Source organism: Aquila chrysaetos, chromosome Z, assembly GCF_900496995.4.
Source record: "Aquila chrysaetos chrysaetos chromosome Z, bAquChr1.4, whole genome shotgun sequence".
Taxonomy (NCBI): Eukaryota; Metazoa; Chordata; class Aves; order Accipitriformes; family Accipitridae; genus Aquila; species Aquila chrysaetos.
This window is the reverse complement of record NC_044030.1, coordinates 50,513,270-50,533,967: the sequence shown is the minus strand read 5'-3', so window position 1 is coordinate 50,533,967 and position 20,698 is coordinate 50,513,270. Positions and strand designations below refer to the sequence as shown.

Genomic DNA, 20,698 nt, shown 5'->3' with positions numbered 1-20,698 from the left:
GTCTCTGTCTTATCTCTTCTCTTCCTCCTACCTTGTTGTTAGGAATAGTTTGCTACGGCTGTTAGGCATCAAGCTTTTTATTCAAAATATCTGCTATGCCAAATTTAGCAACACTTGTGTTATAAGTCAATGTTAAATAAAACATATTTCAAGCATTTAAGAGCCATTGTCGTGACTCCTGCCCTGGGATTCACCAGGCGAAACAAGGTGTTGAAATTTTCCCTGTCCTTCCTCAGTCATTGTCATGACTCCTGTGTGCAGCAACAGACTATCTAAAAGATCATCTTCCCCAAGCCCACCAAGTGGAGTTCGACAGAATGTCTTCAGATATGTCTGCTGGATGGATTTGATGAATAATGATCATTAGAATACAGCCTTTCATCTGTACACCTCAGCGGACTTCACAGTGGTTGATGGAGTCATGAAGTGACTTACCCTTTATCACATGGTGAACTGGTCACAAATTTGGGAGAAAAAAACAGTTAGCATTATTTTCAGCTAGCTAGTCCATACTGTTTCCCTCACTGTCCAGTGTGTCTTAGTGGAATCCTTCCTCAAAACAATGTTGCACATTTTTGTAGTCTGTGCTAGCCTATAGGCCACTTTTATTTTTCTCTGCTGAAGACTCAATCAATAGAAATTGGGATAATGTCAGTGGTTAGTAGGAGAAAATTTCTTGTGTGTTCTTTGAGCAGTGAAGAACAGAAGCTTCACCTACTTACTGTAATTTATCTACCAGATTTTGTCAAGTGTAATCGTCTTACATTTGTAGTGATTTCTTCATGACAAAGAAAAAAGAGCATGAAATGTAAAGGGATTTGACAGAAATATGTCTGCAGCTAATATACATCAGGTTTTGAGCATTAGCAACGTCAACATATGCCTCTGACAAGTGAGGCCCTGGAGCTACTGGAAAGAAATCCCTCAATTTCTGCAGTTGCAGGTTACGGGTTATATAATTAATGCAGGCGTACAGCAGTAACATGCTGGCTTCCTCTTACTTTGGCAGTATAGCATGCCATTAGGTGTTTCTTTCTCTAAAAGCAAGCATTTTCCTCTTCTTCTCCATCTTTTCTCCCCTCCTTTTCTGTCTCCAGACACTGAGTAAATGTTGAACAATTTCCAAAACATTTTTCCCTCCCTCTTCTCCATTAGATCTGTCCCTTGTCACAGCCAGGAGTGAGATTTTTATTTTCTAATAGACAGATTTTTCTCATGACTGAGATTGTACATGTGCGCGTGAGAAATGCCTCAATTGCATTCCCCATCTATCAACAGTTCCCTTGATTTGTGACTGCGTCACCATTTTAAGCAGAGCTGAAAGCGTTGGAAGTTTAGACATCATGTGTCACAGTGATGATATGCTGCAATGGGGAATATAATTCATATGGTGTTGCATCCTGCTTTATTATTAGGTTTCACTCCTAATGCTACAGGCATTCGTTTGAATATTCCCTCATTGTTAATCAAGACTCCCAGCTAGAGGTTGCCATTGGGTTTTGTATTTTTCTACTAGATTTTTCACTTTCTGCTGAGATCATCATGGATTACTGTTACCCCAAGAACTAAGATTTGCACAGAGCATGATTTTATTTCAGTGCTACAACATACACTATGACTGTTGAATGCTGAAGAGAGTTTTACTTCCTATCATAAGTTATGGGAACTGAAGTGTACTCAACATGAGATCTGACCCTGCTCTTCAGTATGTGCAGTTCTGTTAAATCCATGGGTATCTGGGGGCATCCACCAAATTTTAGTGCCAGTTCTCTCTAGGTAGCCCTATAAACACTTGTCTGCTGTGATTTTTCCACTTCTTTCATAACATTTGCACCATACACTGCTATCTCTCTATTTGCAGAAGATGGAAGAGGACAGGAGAAGGTTTGTTGGCTACATTTATTTGCTGTTCTCATTCTGTGCAGTGTTTCAATGAGAAATGTGTATTGAAATGGGTACAGTTGGAATTTTTTTCTGGTCAGCAAGTCATTAGGCTTTTGACCCCCAGCTAGGAGCAGGACTGGTCTCAAAATGCACCACAGAGCTTGTGTAAGTTTTCATTAGTCATCTTAATAACTCTAGATTTAATTTAATTCAATGAAAGGGATTTAGAACAGAATCCTTCTCCTGCTGCTGTTAGGCAATTGGCAGAACATGGTGTTGTTACAGCATGACTCTCCTGTCTTGGCACCTTCCACTCACGATTAGCAGAGTGCCTGCATGACCTTTCAGATATTTTCACTAAGCAGTCTCACGGACGAGAAAGAATTAACACCTTACTGCTCACTTTTGCATTCTGCTACCATGCAACTGCTGCCATTCTCCATCTAAACAGCTGCTTGGAAATTTGTTTTTTGTTTGCTTTGACTATCCTTTACTGGGTTATTACCATTCCTGTCAGGATGCTTAATAACAGCTGGTCATTTAGAAAACTCTATGGCTTGTGGTAGCAGGAACAGAGATAAGACCTTTATTTCCTTACCTACCTGATATTTTTAGAAAGTCTTGAACATCAAGGGAGGAATTCAGCACTTGACAAATACTGCAGGAATCTTCCCAAAATCCCTTCTGAGTTCCCTGATGGAGGAAATGGGATGATCTGGATTACCTTTCTGGTATAGGAGCAGGGCCTCACTATCACATTTTTAGATCATGTTTGCAATTGGTCTAGACAGGATTAGATAGTCCAGACCTCGCTGAGACCTGTGTAGGTGTATTGGGTCTGGCTGAGATGGAGTTAATAGTCCCCATAGCAGCCCTCATAGAACTGTGCTCTGCATCAGTAGCTAGAAAGGTGTTGATAACACACCAGTGTTTTGGCTACTGCTGAGCAGCGCTGGCACAGCACCAAGGCTGTCTCTCCAACATTTTTGCCCCCCCTCAATGGCAGGCTGGGGCAGGGCAAGATCTTGGGAGGGGACATAACCAGGACAGCTGACCCAAAGTGACCAAAAGGATATTCTATACCATACGACATCTACTCAGTAATAAAAGCTAAGTAAAGGGAGATGGAAGAGGGGGCTTTTTTGTCTTCCAGAGCGACCACTACACGTACTGAAGCCCTGCTTCCCAGGAAGTGGCCAGACATCGCCTGCTGATGGGAAGTAGAGAATAACATCATTTGTTTTTCTTTGCTTTTGTGCGCGACCTTTGCTTTCACTTTATTAAACTGTCCTTATCTTGACCCACGAGCCTTTTGTTATATTTTCTCCCCCCTGTCCAGCTGAGAAGGGGGAGTGATAAAGCGGCTTTGGTGGGCACCTGGCACCCAGTCAGGGTCAACCCACCACAGTAGGTCACTCACCAAGCAGCCCTTAGTATGAGATAGGCCTCCATGGTCCAACTGCCTACAACCCTGTTCAAAGAGTGATTAGTTCCCACAGTTTTGCTCAGCTGATGCCTGTCTCTCCACATGGCACTCGCATTTTTTTTGTGTTATCTGATTGCCACAGACATCACAGAGCCATATTTTTGTGTGTGACAAAGTGCAGAACTGCAGTATTTTCTTGCAAATAGTAGTGAAACAAAGGGTCAGGAAAACTCTTTAAAGGAACTTCTTAAACAGCTGTTCTTTACTGGCAGACATAATATGAAAGAAAGATCTGTGGAATAGTTAAAAAATACTGTACAGAAAACTGTCTCTCCAAAAGTCCTTTTCTGCTCCCCAGTTACTTCCTTTTTTATCTTCTTACTTAGTCTTCCCTTCTTCTCTGCTTTCTTATGTCAAAAATATGGGAATAGAGTTTTCTTGACATAAATTCAAGCTTGCATCTATCAGTTGACTCCCCTCAATGACTTCAGAGACTAGTTTGCACTCATTGTAATTATGAAAAAAAATGAAATTGTGGTTGGATTCAGACATGTACCAGCATTTGTCTGACTCAGTAGGTCATTAGCAACATCATTTTTTTTCCTTGTGAGAAAGAAAGTAGAGTAATTGGACAGCTTTACATAGTATAACTGAATTGGTAAAATCTCATCAATGTAAGTTAGTTGTAATGGTGGCAGGAGCTGAATGTGATGTTTTCTAGGACTGTGGGAAAAAAACAACGATTCCACAGAGATCCTTTTCCCATTCAGAGCCTGCTGTTTGTCATCTCTCTTGTGTAATACTGGCATTTTAATGATATCCATCCTCCTCCAAGAGAGTAAAATTAATGGGACACATATATTACCCTAGTTATCTTGTAACAGTATTAGGTGGGATGACTCAGTCATAAGAGTTTCAAAAATGAAATGTAGTAGTAGCTGAATTAGCAAATATAATAAGAAAGCTGATCTTTGTTCTTATATTTAATTTCAAAATAAAACCTTAATTACAGCAAGCAAGTGGGAGATTATATTCTCTGTTAAGAAGACTTTCAAAGCATATCTGAGAAGGCAAATTTAATGAAAGAGCGAAACAAAAGAAATAAAACCATTTTATTCCCTTGCTCTTTCATCTTTTCCTCTATTTCTCAAGTGCTGCACTGAATAAAGGGAAGCACACAAATTTAAAAGTACTGTTATTGACTCAGAGAAACATTGTCCAACTATTTGATGGTGAGATAAACAGCCCTTTTTCTGTGTTGTCCCTTCAGATCCATCTCAGACAAATTCTTCACTGAGTTTAAGGAAAGTTTTGCTTTCAGTAGAGGTGCATTATACTGGCCTCCTTTTCTCCTTGTTTCACCACCACATCCCCCTCTTTTTCATTGCCAGAAAGAGGAAGAGAAAGTACTCCTGATGGGACACAGATTTGTTGGAACAGAATATGTTGCAATTAGAGCAGGACAGTACAGTTAGAATTAAAAAAACAGATATTACATAGAAAATTTCTGCTGTGCCCTCTGTCACTGACAGAGAGCACCATCCTGAAAACAGTGGCTCTCAGGCTGCAGGATAGAGGGCAGGTACAGAAATCTCTTTACTGGCCACCACTGGTAATTATGTCTGATTGATGCTTACAGTGTCTTTAAGCAAATCTCAGAATGTGTGTTTGTAAGAAGATAAAGGGAAGGGTACATGGTCCTCAAATTTGTAAACAAGTGATGAAGAAACAGGGAGGATAGTTTGTGGTCTGTGTCCATAAGACAAGAAGTAGTGGGTTTAAATTATATTAAGGAAGATTCAGGCTACATATCCAGGAAAAAATTCATTCCAGTAGGGACAGAGAAGTAGTTGACACGTCTGACGAGTCTGTGAATTCTGTATCACAGAATGTCTTTATGAGTATATATCATGGTTTAATCCCAGCTGGCAACTAAGCACCATGCAGCCACTCGCTCACTTCCCCCCTGCCAGCGGGATGGGGCAGAGAATCGGGAAAAAAGAAGCAAAACTTGTGGGTTGAGATAAAGACAGTTTAATAGGACAGAAAAGGAAGGGGAAAAAAATAATAGTTATAGAATATACAAAAGAAGTGATGCACAATACAATTGCTCACCACCCGCAGACTGACACCCAGCCAGTCCCCAAGCTGCAGTGCCCCCTGGCCAACTGCGCACAGTTTATATGCTGGGCATGGTATAATATGGTATGGAATACCCCTTTGGTTCATTTGGGTCAGCTGTCTTTGCTGTGTCCCCTCCCAGCTTCTTCTGCACTCTCAGCCTCCACTGGCAGGGCAGTATGAAAAGCTGAAAAGTCCTTGGCTTAGTATAAACAGTGCTTAGCAACAACTAAAACACCAGTGTGTTATCAACATTATTCTCATCCTAAATCCCAAACACAGCACTGTAACAGATACTAGAAAGAAAATTATATTTCTTCCAGCTGAAACCAGGGCAATATCCACCCCTTATTCTATACCATCTACATCATGTCCAGGTCCCAGACTTTCCAATACATTTTCAATTAATCACCACCACTTCTCCTGTCATTTGATATATATACACACAGATATCATTCCCACAGTCTATGAGCCTTTAAAAAGTCCATTGAGTTCATTTAGTCCCCAGCGTTGGGCTCCATCTGTCATACCAGTCTTTCTGGGCAGGAGGAATGGCACAAAGTCCGCTCGGTTGGCAGAACAGGATCGGGCTTTGGTGCAGTGTGGCAGGCGGCTGACATTGGACACAGCAGGAGGATGGTGTGTAAAGTTGGATTGTTGCACGCTGAAGTCAGTTCTGGTTCCATCACTACTGCGCTTTGCTTAGTTTTATCGAAGTTCATTCTTGCTTAATGTAAGTGATTCTTACTGTAATACCATTGATATAGCATATACCCGTTATAGTAATGATAACATACAGTGGCAGGGTTATATAGCAACTAACATCACACAATTTAATTCATTGGCTATTCTCACCTAAAATCAAATCCCCTTGAGGCACACATCAGACTTCCCCATCCTTTCACATGACCCACCAAGTGCACCGAGGTCCTTGAGCAAAAGCAATCCCATGGATGGGTCTGCCTTGCCTGAGGCGGGAGTAACCCAGACTGTCTTCCCTAACATATTTTTTATGTGCACTACAGGGAATTTATCCCCTCGTACAGTATGTAAAAGTTCTGACTGGGCAGCACCAGCCCGATTGGTAGATCCTCTGGTGTTGACTAACCAGGTGGCTTTTGCTAAACCTGTATCGCAGTGTTTGAAGGTTCCACCCCCCCATTGCTCTCAATGTAGTCTTTAACAGTCCATTGTATCATTCGATTTTGCCAGAGGCTGGTGCATGATAAGGGGTGTGATATACTCACTCAATGCCACGGTCTTTGGCCCAGGTGTCTATGAGGTCATTTCGGAAGTGAGTCCCGTTGTCTGACTCAATTCTTTTGGGGGTGACATGTCGCCATGAGACTTGCGTCTCAAGGCCCAGAATAGTGTTCCTGGCAGTGGCGTGGGGCACAGGATATGTTTCCAGCCAGCTGGTGGTTGCTTCCACCATAGTAAGCACATGGCACTTGTCTTGGCAGGTTCCTGGGAGTGTGATATAGTCGATCTGCCAGGCCTCCCCATATTAATATTTCAGCCATCGCCCTCCATACCACAGAGGCTTTAACCACTTGGCTTGCTTAATTGCAGCAGATGTTTCACGTGCATGGATAGCTTGTGCAACAGTGTTCATGGTCAAGTCCACCCCTCAATTGTGAGTCCATCTATATGTTGCATCTCTTCCCTGATGGCCTGAGGGGTCATGGGCCCACCAAGCCATAAATAGTTCACGCTTATGTTGCCAGCCCACATCCACCTAAGCCACTTCAACCTTGGCAGCCTGATCCAGCTGCTGGTTGTTTTGATGTTCTTCAGTGGCCCAGCTCTTGGGTACGTGAGCATCTACGTGACGTACTTTTACAACGGGTTCTCTAGCCGGGACGCAGTATCTTGACACAGTGCAGCAGCCCGAATGGGTTTACCTCTGCGCTGCCAGTTGCTCTGCTTCCATTGCTGTAACCACCCCCACAGGGCATTTGCCACCACCCATGAGTCACTATAGAGGTAGAGCACTGGCCGCTTTTCTCATTGTTACAGATGCACACACACTCAAATCCAACAGGTGTTAAAGCTCAGATTTATTCTTCAGTAAAAGTTACTTAGAACTCCAGTAACAGTAGTGAACTACAGGCTCAATGTTGTAAGGGGAATTAGTACTACACAGGCGACTTAAGAATCCTTGAGATTTAAAAGTGATGACTCAAAATGCACATATCACTCACCTAAAAGATGAGGGCTCTCTCCCTTGAGGAGTTACCTCGAGCGGTGCCCTGACCCAAGGGGGAGTCCCTGACTGCAGACCCGCTGCTCCGAGGAGGACTGATTCCAACGTGTCCTCCGGTGGGACCCCGTTTATACCCTTGTCGAATCTGATCTGTGGTCATTTTAATCCCTATTGGCCAAGAAGGTCACCTCGGTGTACCTGGCATGTCTCGATTGGCCAGTTCAATTTTCAACCTGCAGCCTCCAGGGTTAAGGGGTTTTTTTTTCCTTCCCCTTCTCCCTGCCTGGAGAAGTTTTGTTTCCTGCCAGTGGGATGGGGCGGGGGGGGGGGGGGGGGGCGCGGGAAGTGTACTGCCACACTCATTCAACAATTTCTTAAAGCCAGTTGGATGGCTTTCACCTCTGCAAACTGACTCGATTCCCCTTCTCCTTCAGGAGTTTCTGCAACATGTCATATAGGACTCCATACAGAAGCCTTCACCTCCAGTGTTTTCCCACAATGCAGCAGGACCCATCGGTAAACAGGGCATGTTGCCTCTCATTTTCTGACAGTTTATTATACAGTGGGGCCTCTTCAGCACACGTCACCTCCTCCTCTGGCAATAGTCCAGAACCTTTGGAAATCTTTGGGCCAGTCCGTGATCACTTCCAAAATTCCTGGGTGACTGGGGTTTCCCATTCGAGTTCGTTGTGTGATCAGTGCAACCACTTACTCCACGTAGCATTAGTTGCATGATGTGTAGAGGAGACCCTCCCTTTGAACATCCAGCTCAGCACCGGCAGTCAGGGTGCTAAGAAGAGCTGTGTTTCGGTACCAACCATTTCTGAGGCGGCTTGAACTCCTTTATATGCTGCCAATATCTCTTTTTCAGTTGGAGTATAGGAGGCCTCGGATCCTCAATATCCCTGACTCCAAAACCCCAGGGCTTGGCCTCTGGTCTCCCCTGGTGCTTTCTGCCAGAAACTCCTGGCTCCAAGTGGGGCCATTCTCCCCAGCTGTGGTATAGAGCACATTTTTAACATCTTGTCCTGCCTGCATTGGCCCAAGGGCTACTGCATGAACAATCTCCTGCTTAATTTCTTCAAAGGCTTGTTGTTGCCTAGGGCCCCACTTCAAATTGTTCTTCTTCCGAGTCACTTGATAGAGAGGGCTTACAATCAGACTATAATTTGGAACATGCATTCTCCAAAACCCCACAATACCTAAGAAAGCCTGTGTTTCCTTTTTATTAGTCAGTGAAGACACAGCTGCTACTTTGTTGATCGTCGACATCCGTCTTACCATTTTATTCCTAAAAACTGGATCTCCTGTGCAGGTCCCTGGACCTTACTTTGTTTTATGGCAAAACCAGCTTTCAGAAGAATTTGGATTATTTTCTTCCCTTTCTCAAAACCCTCTTCTGCTGTGTTGCCCCATACGACGATGTCATCAATGTACTGCGGGTGTTCTGGAGCTTCACCCTGTTCCAGTGCAGTCTGGATTAGTCCATGGCAAATGGTGGGGCTGTGTTTCCACCCCTGGGGCAGTCGATTCCAGGTTTACTGCATGCCCCTCCAAGTAAAAGCAAACCGTGGCCGGCACTCTGCGGCCTGAGGGATTGAGAAAAACGCATTAGTGATGTCAGTCGTGGCATACCACTCAGCTGCTTTTGACTCCAGTTCATGTTAAAAGTTCTAGCACGTCCAGCACGGAAGCATTCAGCAGCAACATGTCTTCGCTCAGGCCATGATAGTCAACTGGTAGTCTCCCCTATCCATTAGACATTCCCACTGGCCATACGGGACTATTAAAGGGTGAGCGAGATTTGCTGATGACTCCTTGCCTCTCCAGTCGATGAGTCAGCTTATCAGGGAGTCTCGGTTGGTGCGATATTGCCGCCAGTGCACCACTGTGGTAGCAATTGACACTTGTTGTTCTTCAACACTCAGCAACCCCACAATCGAAGGGTCTTGAGAGAGACCAGCCAGGGTAGATAGCTGTTTAATTGCCTCTGTCTCCAAGGCAGCTATACAAAAAGCCCACCGATACCCCTTTGGGTCCTTAAAATACCCTCTCCTGAGGTAGCCTATGCCAAGGATGCACGGAGACTCTGACCCTGTCTGTCTCATCTCATGTGGTGGGTTACGACGGGGGGGTGAATCTTGGGATTTCCCAAGAGCCTGCGTACTGTCAGAAAAGTTGGCCTCTGCTCAGCAGAGTTGTGGGGCGGGTCGACCCACGACAATGACTCAGAGGAACAATTTGCTGGTAACTTTATTAACTGACAACTTTAGTGAATGAACGAGGACAATTTGGCAATCATTAACTGATACATTTCAGCGAGTGATTAAGGGCACTTTGGCAAAGAGGCCACTTTCCTAACAACCCGTCACAATTGGTACAAAACTTATATACATGAATATATATGAGAAGGAGAGAGCAGGTAGAGAAAAAGAAAGAGAGAGAGAAGAGGAGGGGATAGAGAAAGGGGAAGTATCACCACCCTTGCATCCCGCATTTTCGTAGAGTAGCAAGCTTGGTCCATAAGTGATGGGTTGACAAAGACACAGGTGTGCTGTTGGCTTTATATACCCTTTCTTATGCCTGCGCAGTTTGTTGTTCCAGAAGGTTCTCAGCTTCTCTGGCTTGCCCTGCATAGTCAGGCAAGTTCTGTCTCCGGGCAACAACAGGAGGAAGTAAGAGAGAAGCATCCCACTGCCCCACCTCCACAGAGCTCGTTCTGTCTCTCTCCCAGTCTCACAAGGCATTCCACTTGAGTTGTTTGAGACATCCTTTTTAGAACAGTTTGTGACACAGTCACAATGGGGTGCTTTTGCTACTTGTTCCCCATTAGACTCACTTAGTCTTCCAATACAGTTAGCTGTTGGGATTCGTCTGCCACTGCAGAAATAACAGATGGGTTCTGCCCCTTTATAACTTGATGGCATTAGAGTACACTGTGCACCGGAGTCCACTAGAGCCTTGTACTCCTGTGGGTCTGACATGCCAGGCCTTCGAATCCACACAGTCCAATAGACCCAGTTGTCCCCTTCCTCTACATGGCTGGAGGCAGGGCCCCTCTAATCCTGCTCGGAGTATTCATTACTCACTTTTTGTAAAACTGACTTAGAAGTCCCTTCAAGAGGATTGGAAGTAAGATCAGCCCTTCTCTGTCTGGCGAATTGCCTGCTGGAAACTGGAGCTGCATTTTTCCTGGGAGAATCCCCTTTTGAGGTTGTTTTTCGTCACAACTCATGTACCATGCATCTAGGGTCAAGGTAGGTTTTCCCTCCCACTTCCTCATGTCCTCTCCATGGTCACACAGATAAAACTACAGGGTACCAGCCCTGGCCAGAGTCCAGGACATTGCAGTAAGTTGTGCATCTTTGGAATAGACACAGCATTTTGCTTTTAAATATTCTATCACTTTATCAGGGTCCTGTAGTTGTTCAGGAGTGAAGTTCCAAACCCTTGGAGGTGAGAAGTTCTCTAGACACCTGCCCATATTCTCCTACATGCCATGCCACCCTGATTATCCAGCCTCGGGGCAGATCTCTGGGTGATATTCTTAAACAGTTGTTTAACCTTAAACAAGACCTGGAACACTTTCAGGAGACATACCAATAGGAACATGCTGGTTTGAACATCCCAAGGATATTCAAAATTCTCAAGAGCTATTGTAATTTGCCTGGAGGAGAAGGGAAGAATGAAGGGAGGTGTCTCCCCCATGAATTGGCTCTCCAAGGAGAAAAGATAAAAGGTGTAATTATTAATATTTTCTGATAGATGGCTCCCAAAGTACAGAGGTGACAGCAGTGCTGAATACAAATACCAGATTAGTTTCATGACTAGCAATTCTATCATGTCTTAAGCCAGTGTTACAAAGTACAGCAATATATAATCAGCCCAGTTCCCACAGGTGATAAACAGCACAACAGGGAGCATGTACTGCAAGTAAAGTATTACATAACACAACTTTAAGAACAAGCGCACTGACTTTGAGAGCAAATAAATCAACACTCTGACTGTGACTGTTGAACTAATTTAATGAATCCTTATAACAAATTGATGGTAATTCATTTCAGTCAGATTTGTCCTTATCTCAACCCGCTGAGCCCCACGTTGGGCATCAAAAAGGACTGTTGTGGTTTAATTCCGGCTGGCAACTAAGCACCACACAGCTGCTTGCTCACTCCCCGCCTGCCAGTCAGATGGGGGAGAGAATCGGGGAAAAAACCCCAAAAACCCATGGGTTAAGATAAAGACAGTTTAATAGGACAGAAAAGGAAGGGATAATAATAATAATAATAATAATAATAATAATAATAATAATAACAGTAAGAATAGAATATACAAAAGAAGTGATGCACAATACAATTGCTCACCACCTGCAGACTGACACCCAGCCAATCCCCCAGCTGTGGTGTCCCCCCACCAACTGCGCACAGTTTATATACTGGGCATGGTATGATATGGTATGGAATACCCCTTTGGCTCATTTGGGTCAGCTGTCTTTGCTGTGTCCCCTCCCAGCTTCTTCTGCACTCTCAGCCTCCACTGGCAGGGCAGCATGAAAAGCTGAAAAGTCCTTGGCTTAGTATAAACAGTGCTTAGCAACAACTAAAACACCAGTGTGTTATCAACATTATTCTCATCCTAAATCCCAAACACAGCACTATACCAGCTACTAAGAAGAAAATTAAATTTATTCCAGCCAAAACTAGGACAAAATGTTAGACGAAGGTCTGTCAAAAATGTTAAAATTATAATTGTTCTATGGGAGAAAAGTGAAAAGACTGGAAGACATCTTTTAGTCTTTTCCAATTTATGATTCTACCATTTTGGCTACAGTTAATAGCATTCAGTTTTACAGGACTTAGTCAACTATTGAAGGTTGGAAATGTAGAAAGACAGAAAGAGCCACCAGGCTTCATTGGGGTGGCATTTTTTTAAATGTTGACTGAAAAATAGCTGAGAAAGCCAAGTGATGGGATACATTTTGGTCACATAATACCTGGAGAATTTTTCTGAAATAGAACTATTGATTTTTATACATAAATACTGAAGAATCAGATTTTTGCTATTATGTTTATTTATGTTGTAATACAAGTACCATAAAATCTTGGAAATTTTGTGTAGGTACTAATGCTTTTCATTGATTTTTTTAAAGTACTTTAGTTTTTTAAATATTCCATATGATTTCTGTAGTGGTTTTACATATTATGAAATATTTTTGTAGTAATCTAGTTCAGCTGTTTTTTACTTTGGTTAATGCTTTTATAAAGAGGACTTAAAAGGAAAAAGCTCTGGATTCTCTTTCACTGACAATTTAAGGAACTGATCTTTAAAAAACCCTGGAGAGTAAATGATACTTGTGCATCACTTGCTATTACAAAAATTTCAGTAGAGTCAGATTCTGGGTGATATATCTGTTGCTGGTAATTCTCTCAATTATGAACAGTCTTTATGAATTCTTTATTGGACTTTCATTAGATGAATTCTGATTAAGTGAAAAATACTGAGTTTTATGTATTGCTATTTGCTACTTTTTTGCCCTGATGACCAATATGTATCTAGGTTTCTCTGTAAAACTTGAAAAACATAATGAACAGATTAGATAATATTCTTTGAAAAAGAAAACAGCTTTCTGAATACTGTTTTGATCTTCTCCTTAAAAACACTGAAGATTTCAGAGAATGATTTTTTTCTCAAATTAATCTTTTTACTCAGTTGAAACTTTCAGTGAAATGAAAATTTACAATTATGGTCTGGCTGGGAAAGCTGGAGAGGGCTCTTTGCCCTCCATTTGCCCCTTTATACAATCACTTGCTGTGCCACTAGCAGGTCCTCACTCTTGGCTGTGGCTCTGAGCTACCCCTCTCCCAGTTCCTCCAAAACCAGCTAGCGACCTGTCTCATTCCCATACTGCAACAGCCATGCAAACTATGGTATGTATTCCTAGCCCTGACTTCCCATGGTGTCTGCATGTCAGGCTGCATTTGCTCCTCTTGCATTGCAAAAAGTGCTAAGCCCAGCAAAAACACAGCTCCAAAATTCTCTCATTCCTCACTTCCAACGGAAAAACTGAATTCATTCAAAAACCCCTGTTAAGCCCAAAAGCTTTTGTTAAGACTTGAGTACTGCCTGCCTTAAGAGGATAAACTGTGTACATAAGGCTGAAAATGAGGCATGAAGATTCCAAAAAATGCCTGTAATAGTGAGGAAATTTGATTAGCCATTTTCGGTTGTCCACAGATGATAGTCATTCTCATATAGTATAGTACGTAATTCAGGTTGAATTCACTTACAGGTTTGCAGCACCCAAGGCATAAGTCAAGAACCACATCTTAAAATCTGCTTACAACCTGTCCTGGGTATCCATTCTGGCCTATCTTGACTCAGGCTTATTTTGGTTTTGCTTTATAGTTAAAGTTCTAATTTCAAATTTTTCTCAGCCGCTCTCTCTGTCCTGCTCATGGTATCAAACCTAAGACATTAAAAGGTAAAGGCATTTAGCCAGAGTTTTAAAATAAATATTCCAGTTACGTTTGATGAAGGTATTATATATACTCTGAACATGTGATCGGCACTCTACCCCAGACAAACGTCACCATAGAGCCATCTGGTGCATTTTTCTTGCAACTGCACTGAAATGTACTGATGCTGCACAAAATAAAGAATCCATTACAAAAAAAAGGATTAATTTTTAACAGCAGTGAATAGCACAGAAAACAGCTACTTCATGTTGTAGTTAGACAATGAAAGAGAAAAAGGCAAAATTATTTACTAGCTTTTAGATGTTAAGAAACAAATATATGAGGAATCATTGCTCCAAAAAGTCTGACCTATGATTCTTCCCATACATTTCTCAGCTATTGCAGCTGTTGCTGTTCTTAGGAGTTTGGGAGCTAATTCAGCTAGTACCACATAATTTGTGAGAATTCATGACACAAGAGTTATATAATTCAGGCGGTGGTTGGTTGTTGTTTTTTTTTAAATAGAGCACCTGGTGATGAGTGGGAGTGCTCGTGTGTTGAGAAGGCAAGAAAAGACAACATGAGCACAGAGATTAATACAAAGTACTGGCATCAATGTCAGCAGTTCTTACTGCCTATTTGTTTCTTTTCTGGATTGTAATTTGTTGTAAATTAGGTCACTGTCTTGAGGAAAAGAGTAGTGCACAGAAACAAAACTACAAGGGTTAGAGATTCAGAAAACATAAATCATACAAGCAGTTGTGCAGATGATCCACGCAGTCATTGCAGAGGCAGTGTCACTTGTACTATTTCCCCAAATCCACAGAGAGAATGAAATGAGAAAAGAGTGGCAAAAAAAATACACTAGAGAAGACGGGCTGATGGGGGAAAGCTGAAAGAAAGATTTTTGTGTCATTAACAATGGTTTTTGATTAACGCTCTAGTTTAAGTGTAAAATTATGTGAAGAGTATGTTTCTTCTAATACCTCAGATACCAGCTCTGGACAATTTTGTTACTGTAACAAAACACGGGATGTTTCTCTTTAGTCTAATTGGAGTCAGCTGCTGCTGTGCTCAGCTTTAGGAAGTTCATGCCATTCGGTATGAACCTCTTTTGCCATCTGCTGAAAATACTAGAGAAGATCAGTTGCCTGCAGTTTATTTTTGGATAGGTCATGTTAGGCAAGTGGGCTGATGCTCCTTGTGTGCCAAGGAATAAGTGTAATGCAAAAAATAGGACAGGGGAATGGGAAGAATATACTAAAATAATGCAGTCCTCATTGTTTGAGCACTGTGCAATGAAACAGAGCCATTTGGGCAATGCCTTGTGCTAAGCTGCTTCACTGGCAGGGCTGCAGCAGCTGACATGCCATATCTGGATTTCAGGTTTCAGTGCATTTATTCTGATGTTAGCTGAAGGACGTATGTGACTTGTCTGTGACAAAAGTGATGTTACTGTACTTGAACAACATGGAATGGCAAGTGATGTCACTGCATATTTTTTTTCTTTAATTTTTAACAGAGGCTGGAAAGCAAATATGTTCTTTTTCCACTTACACTGTACATTCCTTGCCTTTCAAAGATGAATATAAACTCAATTCAGTTTGACCTTACATTTCATAACCATCTCAGGGACAGGTGAAGAATGAGCAATTTGGTATCTGAAGAAGTGGTTAGCACACTTATCTCTTTAAAATTTCCTGGATTTTCCACTGCTGAAAACTATTTCCTTGTCAGTTCTTCCAACACTGTCAATCTTAAGAGCTTCTGGAATCTAAAATCACGATTTAAGAAAGTAAGTAGGGTTATTTACATGTTTACAATAACAATTTTCAAATGCCCAGTTTTCAGAGGAAGATCAAATATCTTTATCAGTCACGTCTTTTTTCATTGCATTTAAGGTTAGACGCTCAAAGTCAATCATCACTTTTGAAAATCCAGAAAATTGTATGGAAAACTAGCTTGAAGCATAGAAGCTAGAAATAATCAGAAGGCTCTAAGTAACCTGGGAATCTAACTGTCATTTAAAAATTAGTCCAGGCACTTTAGAGAGAAGGATTCACCACTGGGGCTAAAGGCCCAAGTGTGACTGGGGGATATAGCTTCTAAATTGCTTTTCAGATGTGGGACTTGCACTTACTTCTGAGAGGTTTACTTAACTAGAAAAGTGGACTTTTTGTTACTTCCAGCTTCAGTTATTTGTCTCCTTAAGCACCATAAACATTATGATTATGATTATTTATTTTTCCTTTTTGAAAATTTCCATATAGCTTAAAAGCTCATGAATTAAAAGACATTAGAGAGCTAATAATAGACTGCAAACATGATTGTAGCAACACATTGGTAAAGATCAGCATGATTTATGTTGGCATATATTTTTTAAATAAGTTTAATATTTTTGCCAGATTAACAAACATAAAATGTGAAGTAGTCTTATTATCCATGAAACTGATGCAGTATGAACAGCAGCAGTGGAAGCATCTTCACAACCGCCTGCCAATGCTCCTCAGTCCTGAACTGGGCCCCCCTGCAGGAGGGGAGCACAGGTGGCCAATTCACTTATGATCATTTATAATATGGGCCATGCGTGTGGGGTGTAATATCTCCTGTGGTAGTGCTTTAGTTAGTTAGTTAGTGGCTAAGTAATGTGTGACAGCTGTGGAATGCTATTCCTCATATCTAGTTCTCTTTGGTTTCTGAAAAGGAGCAAGTGGCTGAGTAGAGGAAACTCACAGGTGAAGCATAATTATGAGACCTGCCCAACTTCATACAGGCATAAATTCTGCAAAGGTCTTATCCACTCTTCACAAAGGACAGGAAGACCAGAACAATATCGATAAATCCTTTTGATATTAGGTGTTGGAAATTCTGATGAAAAAAATAGTTTTGATCACTGCCGTGCTGGCCTAGATTTTAGTTGTCAGCTTCCAGTTGAAAGGCTAGCTAATCTTAAGGAGTATTCAAGTATAGAGAGTATTCATGTACACTGCAGGATGGACTTTCATTTTTTTTCCCTGTTTTAAAGGAGCTACTTGAAAGTTAACAGAATGATTAAATTTCTTGTTCTCATTGTGTTTGTGCAAGCAGAAATGCAAACTAGAGGTGTGCAGGAGCTTTCTGTAGGATTAATCCCTCTGGGAGAGCAAGCACAAGCACAGAGGGAAGGTTTAAGAATTGAAATCTTGATGCTGAGCAACCAAGAAGTAGAAAAATTTTTTCCACACCTTGTTTAAACAGAGACCTTAAGTATTGAATTTGACTCTTACTTGCCCATCCTTATCCAAGTTTATTTTGTGGGTGTTTGGGGTTTTTTTCTTTTTCCTTTTTCTTTTTCTTTCTCTTGTGCTTTTGCTTTTGCTTTTGCTTTTTGAGTTTGGATTAGGTGACTTACTCAGTTTGTGACTGAAAATCATCAGATGAATTCCATGTTGTATCTCTTATTTCTCCACTTCCCACTTTCCGTATTTCACTCCTCTTTGGAAATTGATTTTATTCAATTAAACAAGAGTCTTCTCTAGATGGATTGGTAATGCAGCAGATGAAGTACCAACCTACGTGCTTTCAGCTGGGAAATGAAAAATTATACTCGCTCCCACAGTGTTACTAAAGGACAAAACACCACCTCCTTTCAGTAAAAAAAACAACCCAAATATGTTAGAGAGAAGCACTGGCTAAACGGGCATGGAAGTCTATTTATCACGACCTCTCCTTAGCAATCTCAGAGAAATGACAAATTCTTCACATTTTCTTTCTTCATCTTTCTTGGAGAAGATTCATATTGCTAGAAAATATTACTCAAATCATTAAGCACCTGGAATAGTAAAGACCTGATAGAAAAAGAAGGGAAGGAGAAGGAGAACTTGTGGAAGACACATGCTGCCTGATCTTTTTATGTTATTGAGGGGATCATAAGTGTAGAATTGGAGACAAGCTTCATTTTTGTTGCAGGTTTATCATCCAAATGTATATATTCAACAACCTAGAGAAAGCCCTGTATTGTTCTCCAACTATAAAATGGAACAATTTCTCAAGTAAAAATTTCCAGGAGATATGGGGAAAAAATTGCTGCAGATAATACATACTCTCTAACAGCAGTGATTATGTGAGACTGTGAAAACATTCAGGCACAAAAAGGCAAGATTGCATGTCTTTTCTATCCTTCAGATGCCACTGACAACTCCAGTATCTTTCAATCTATTGTGATTTCCTTAATGGGACCTATTAGCAAAACAATACCTTTTGATAGGATCTGGAAAACACTCAATGAAGAATGCATTTTAAGAAAGTATGAAGTTATTCTTTTGTAAAAGCAGGAATGTGATCCAAGTCATACATTGTGTTGCAATAATTTCCTACAGGTATTGCAAAAAGGACTGATGTATTTTTGCAAGATTTGTGAAAACACATCAGTCGCTTCTTAGCATCTCAAGGCATGCTCATGCTAGTCCTCTTAAAGCCATTTACACCACTATTCCAAAATGGTGAGAGATCCAATAAGCTGAGGCACACAATACATAGTATTGGCCCCCCAGGCTTAAAAGAAGCTTGACTCCAGATACAAATTTGGCACCATCATCCTATCTCTAAACAGACCTCATTATGGCAAGACCTAGGAAGTGGATTTTGTGTCATCTAGTTATTAAGCACTTGCATTCAACTGGAGATGTTTATTCCTGCTAAAAGTTGTGTGAACTTGCTAACAAAAAGATGAAAGTCAGACAGTGGTTTGCTGTAGGTGTTTAGGCTGCTTCCTCAAGCATTTTCCAGATTTCATTTATCAACATGTAAGATTTATAAGATAGCAAACCCACTACACACAGTACTAAATTTATAGTTGTTTTGAAAACCTAATGAAATCTTTTTAAAAAAAAATTCAGATATTTATGATCTTTTTCCATGAACTTATGTGCTGAGAAATTCTGCCAGAAGAATTTGTACTCTGGCAAGTTCTTAGCTATAGTGCTGCAGATTACAAGGTCCACCATTAGAGGGTCCCATAACACCAGTTTAAGCAGAATATGGTACTGCTGGTAAAATTGCAAAAAAGACCATTAAAGTGCAGTATAAAGTTCATCTGGGATGAACATTGGTATTTTGATTGTAATATGTAAGAGCAGATGAGAAGAAACACGTACACATTAGAAAGCAATGTGGTGAAGTGACACAACACAGATCTAAATTCAAAGTAGTCATGGGTAATCATAAATGAGGAAATTTTGCTTTTGTTTTATTGTAGTTACTTCCTTCTAGCACAAGTTATTGTTCAGCATGCCTTTGAGACTGTAAACTTCACATCAGATCTCCATATTAATATCATATTTTTATGATCCTTTCTTTGAGTCTTATCATCTGTATTTCACCATTTGTTTCAGGCCCTGGAATGCCCTCCTCTTCATTATGTAATATAATCTTGAGTTTTTTGAAAACAGCACTTTTTACTCATCTGGTGATCTCTCATTCTTCATAACATATTTGTTTCCTTTGGGAATGCTAATATGGTATTATAAAATGTTTCTGCAGACTTAAAAATTGATTCCACTTTTTCAATCAAAGGACAGCATAATTTGTATAATGCAAGGTAAATTTATACAATATAGATAAATTTTGAATTTGTGCCATAGTTTCACTAGAAAGTAGACCATAGTCAAGGAATTCATAGTATTCAAGTTAGTTCTTGTCTTCTCTGTGTTTAGAAGAATTATAGTGCTTAAGAGAGGTTCAATAAGAATTAGTTGTTCATATAACTTATATGGTATCTAGATAATGATTTTATATATTGTTACTGAAACAAAACTCTTTTCTAAGAGTTACGCTCTAAAGACTGTAATGTCTATGTTTCAGCAGTGAAAATTTCAATCAGGATAAATATTTTATCCATAAAACTACTTCAATGAAAACTTTCACCTGGAAAGTGCCTTGGAAATAATCTGAGGATTAGAAGGTTATATTTTCTTTTAGCTTGATTCAAAGACTTCTGTGAATAGGATTCTGCTAGCTAACTGCAATAAGCTTTTGTTCAAGCTCTGTAAATCTTAAGGTAGTTAGAGCATTACATCACTTTTCCTGTGGAAAGGCAAAATTCCACTTTTATTACTTTGTACAGTCTCTAATGCAGCTCTAGGACTTATACTTGCTCAATTGTCCATATCTTTTAGAAATGCCATTGTAACTGAATATTGATTATATGAACAAAGGAATTTTTTTTGTTTGATTCATGAATTTAGTTCTTGTAAAGTAAGCCCTTATCACTTAGTTGCCAATACTTCCAGGCACTGGAGCAGGAGAGAGGATACTGTAAAGTCTGAAAGATTTAGAAACTGAATTTCTTGAAAGAAATAAAATTGGAAATTATTATCAATAACTTGAAATATTCGTTGGTCAGGATGCAATATTCCTACTGGACGACTTAGTAAGGATTTTTCACTGAAGGTTTTTCAGTAGAACTGGCTGAAAAATGAGAAAGCTGTTTCAAAATTTATACCGAAAAGCCGGTTGAAGAAACTCTCTAAGACTCGTTTTGGAGTTTTAGAAAGCAGGCATTCTTTATTGCAGCACTGGATGCATGGAGCATAATTCCACTTAGCGTGCATGCCACAGCTTCAGCAC

At 40.7% G+C, this 20,698-nt stretch overlaps 1 protein-coding gene and 1 long non-coding RNA gene across 3 annotated transcripts in view; one reads left to right on the top strand and one right to left on the bottom strand.

The window, feature by feature from the left end:
• The window catches only part of ADAMTSL1 (ADAMTS like 1), a 489,531-nt gene that overhangs the window by 164,630 nt on the left and 304,203 nt on the right, over positions 1–20,698 (top strand). The window lies entirely within an intron of this gene.
• On the bottom strand, positions 7,319–11,517 carry LOC121232680. The gene is made up of 3 exons (XR_005931581.1): positions 11,506–11,517; positions 10,605–10,606; positions 7,319–7,437 (listed from the first exon to the last, which is right to left on the bottom strand). It is a non-coding gene; the product is annotated as an uncharacterized LOC121232680 (long non-coding RNA).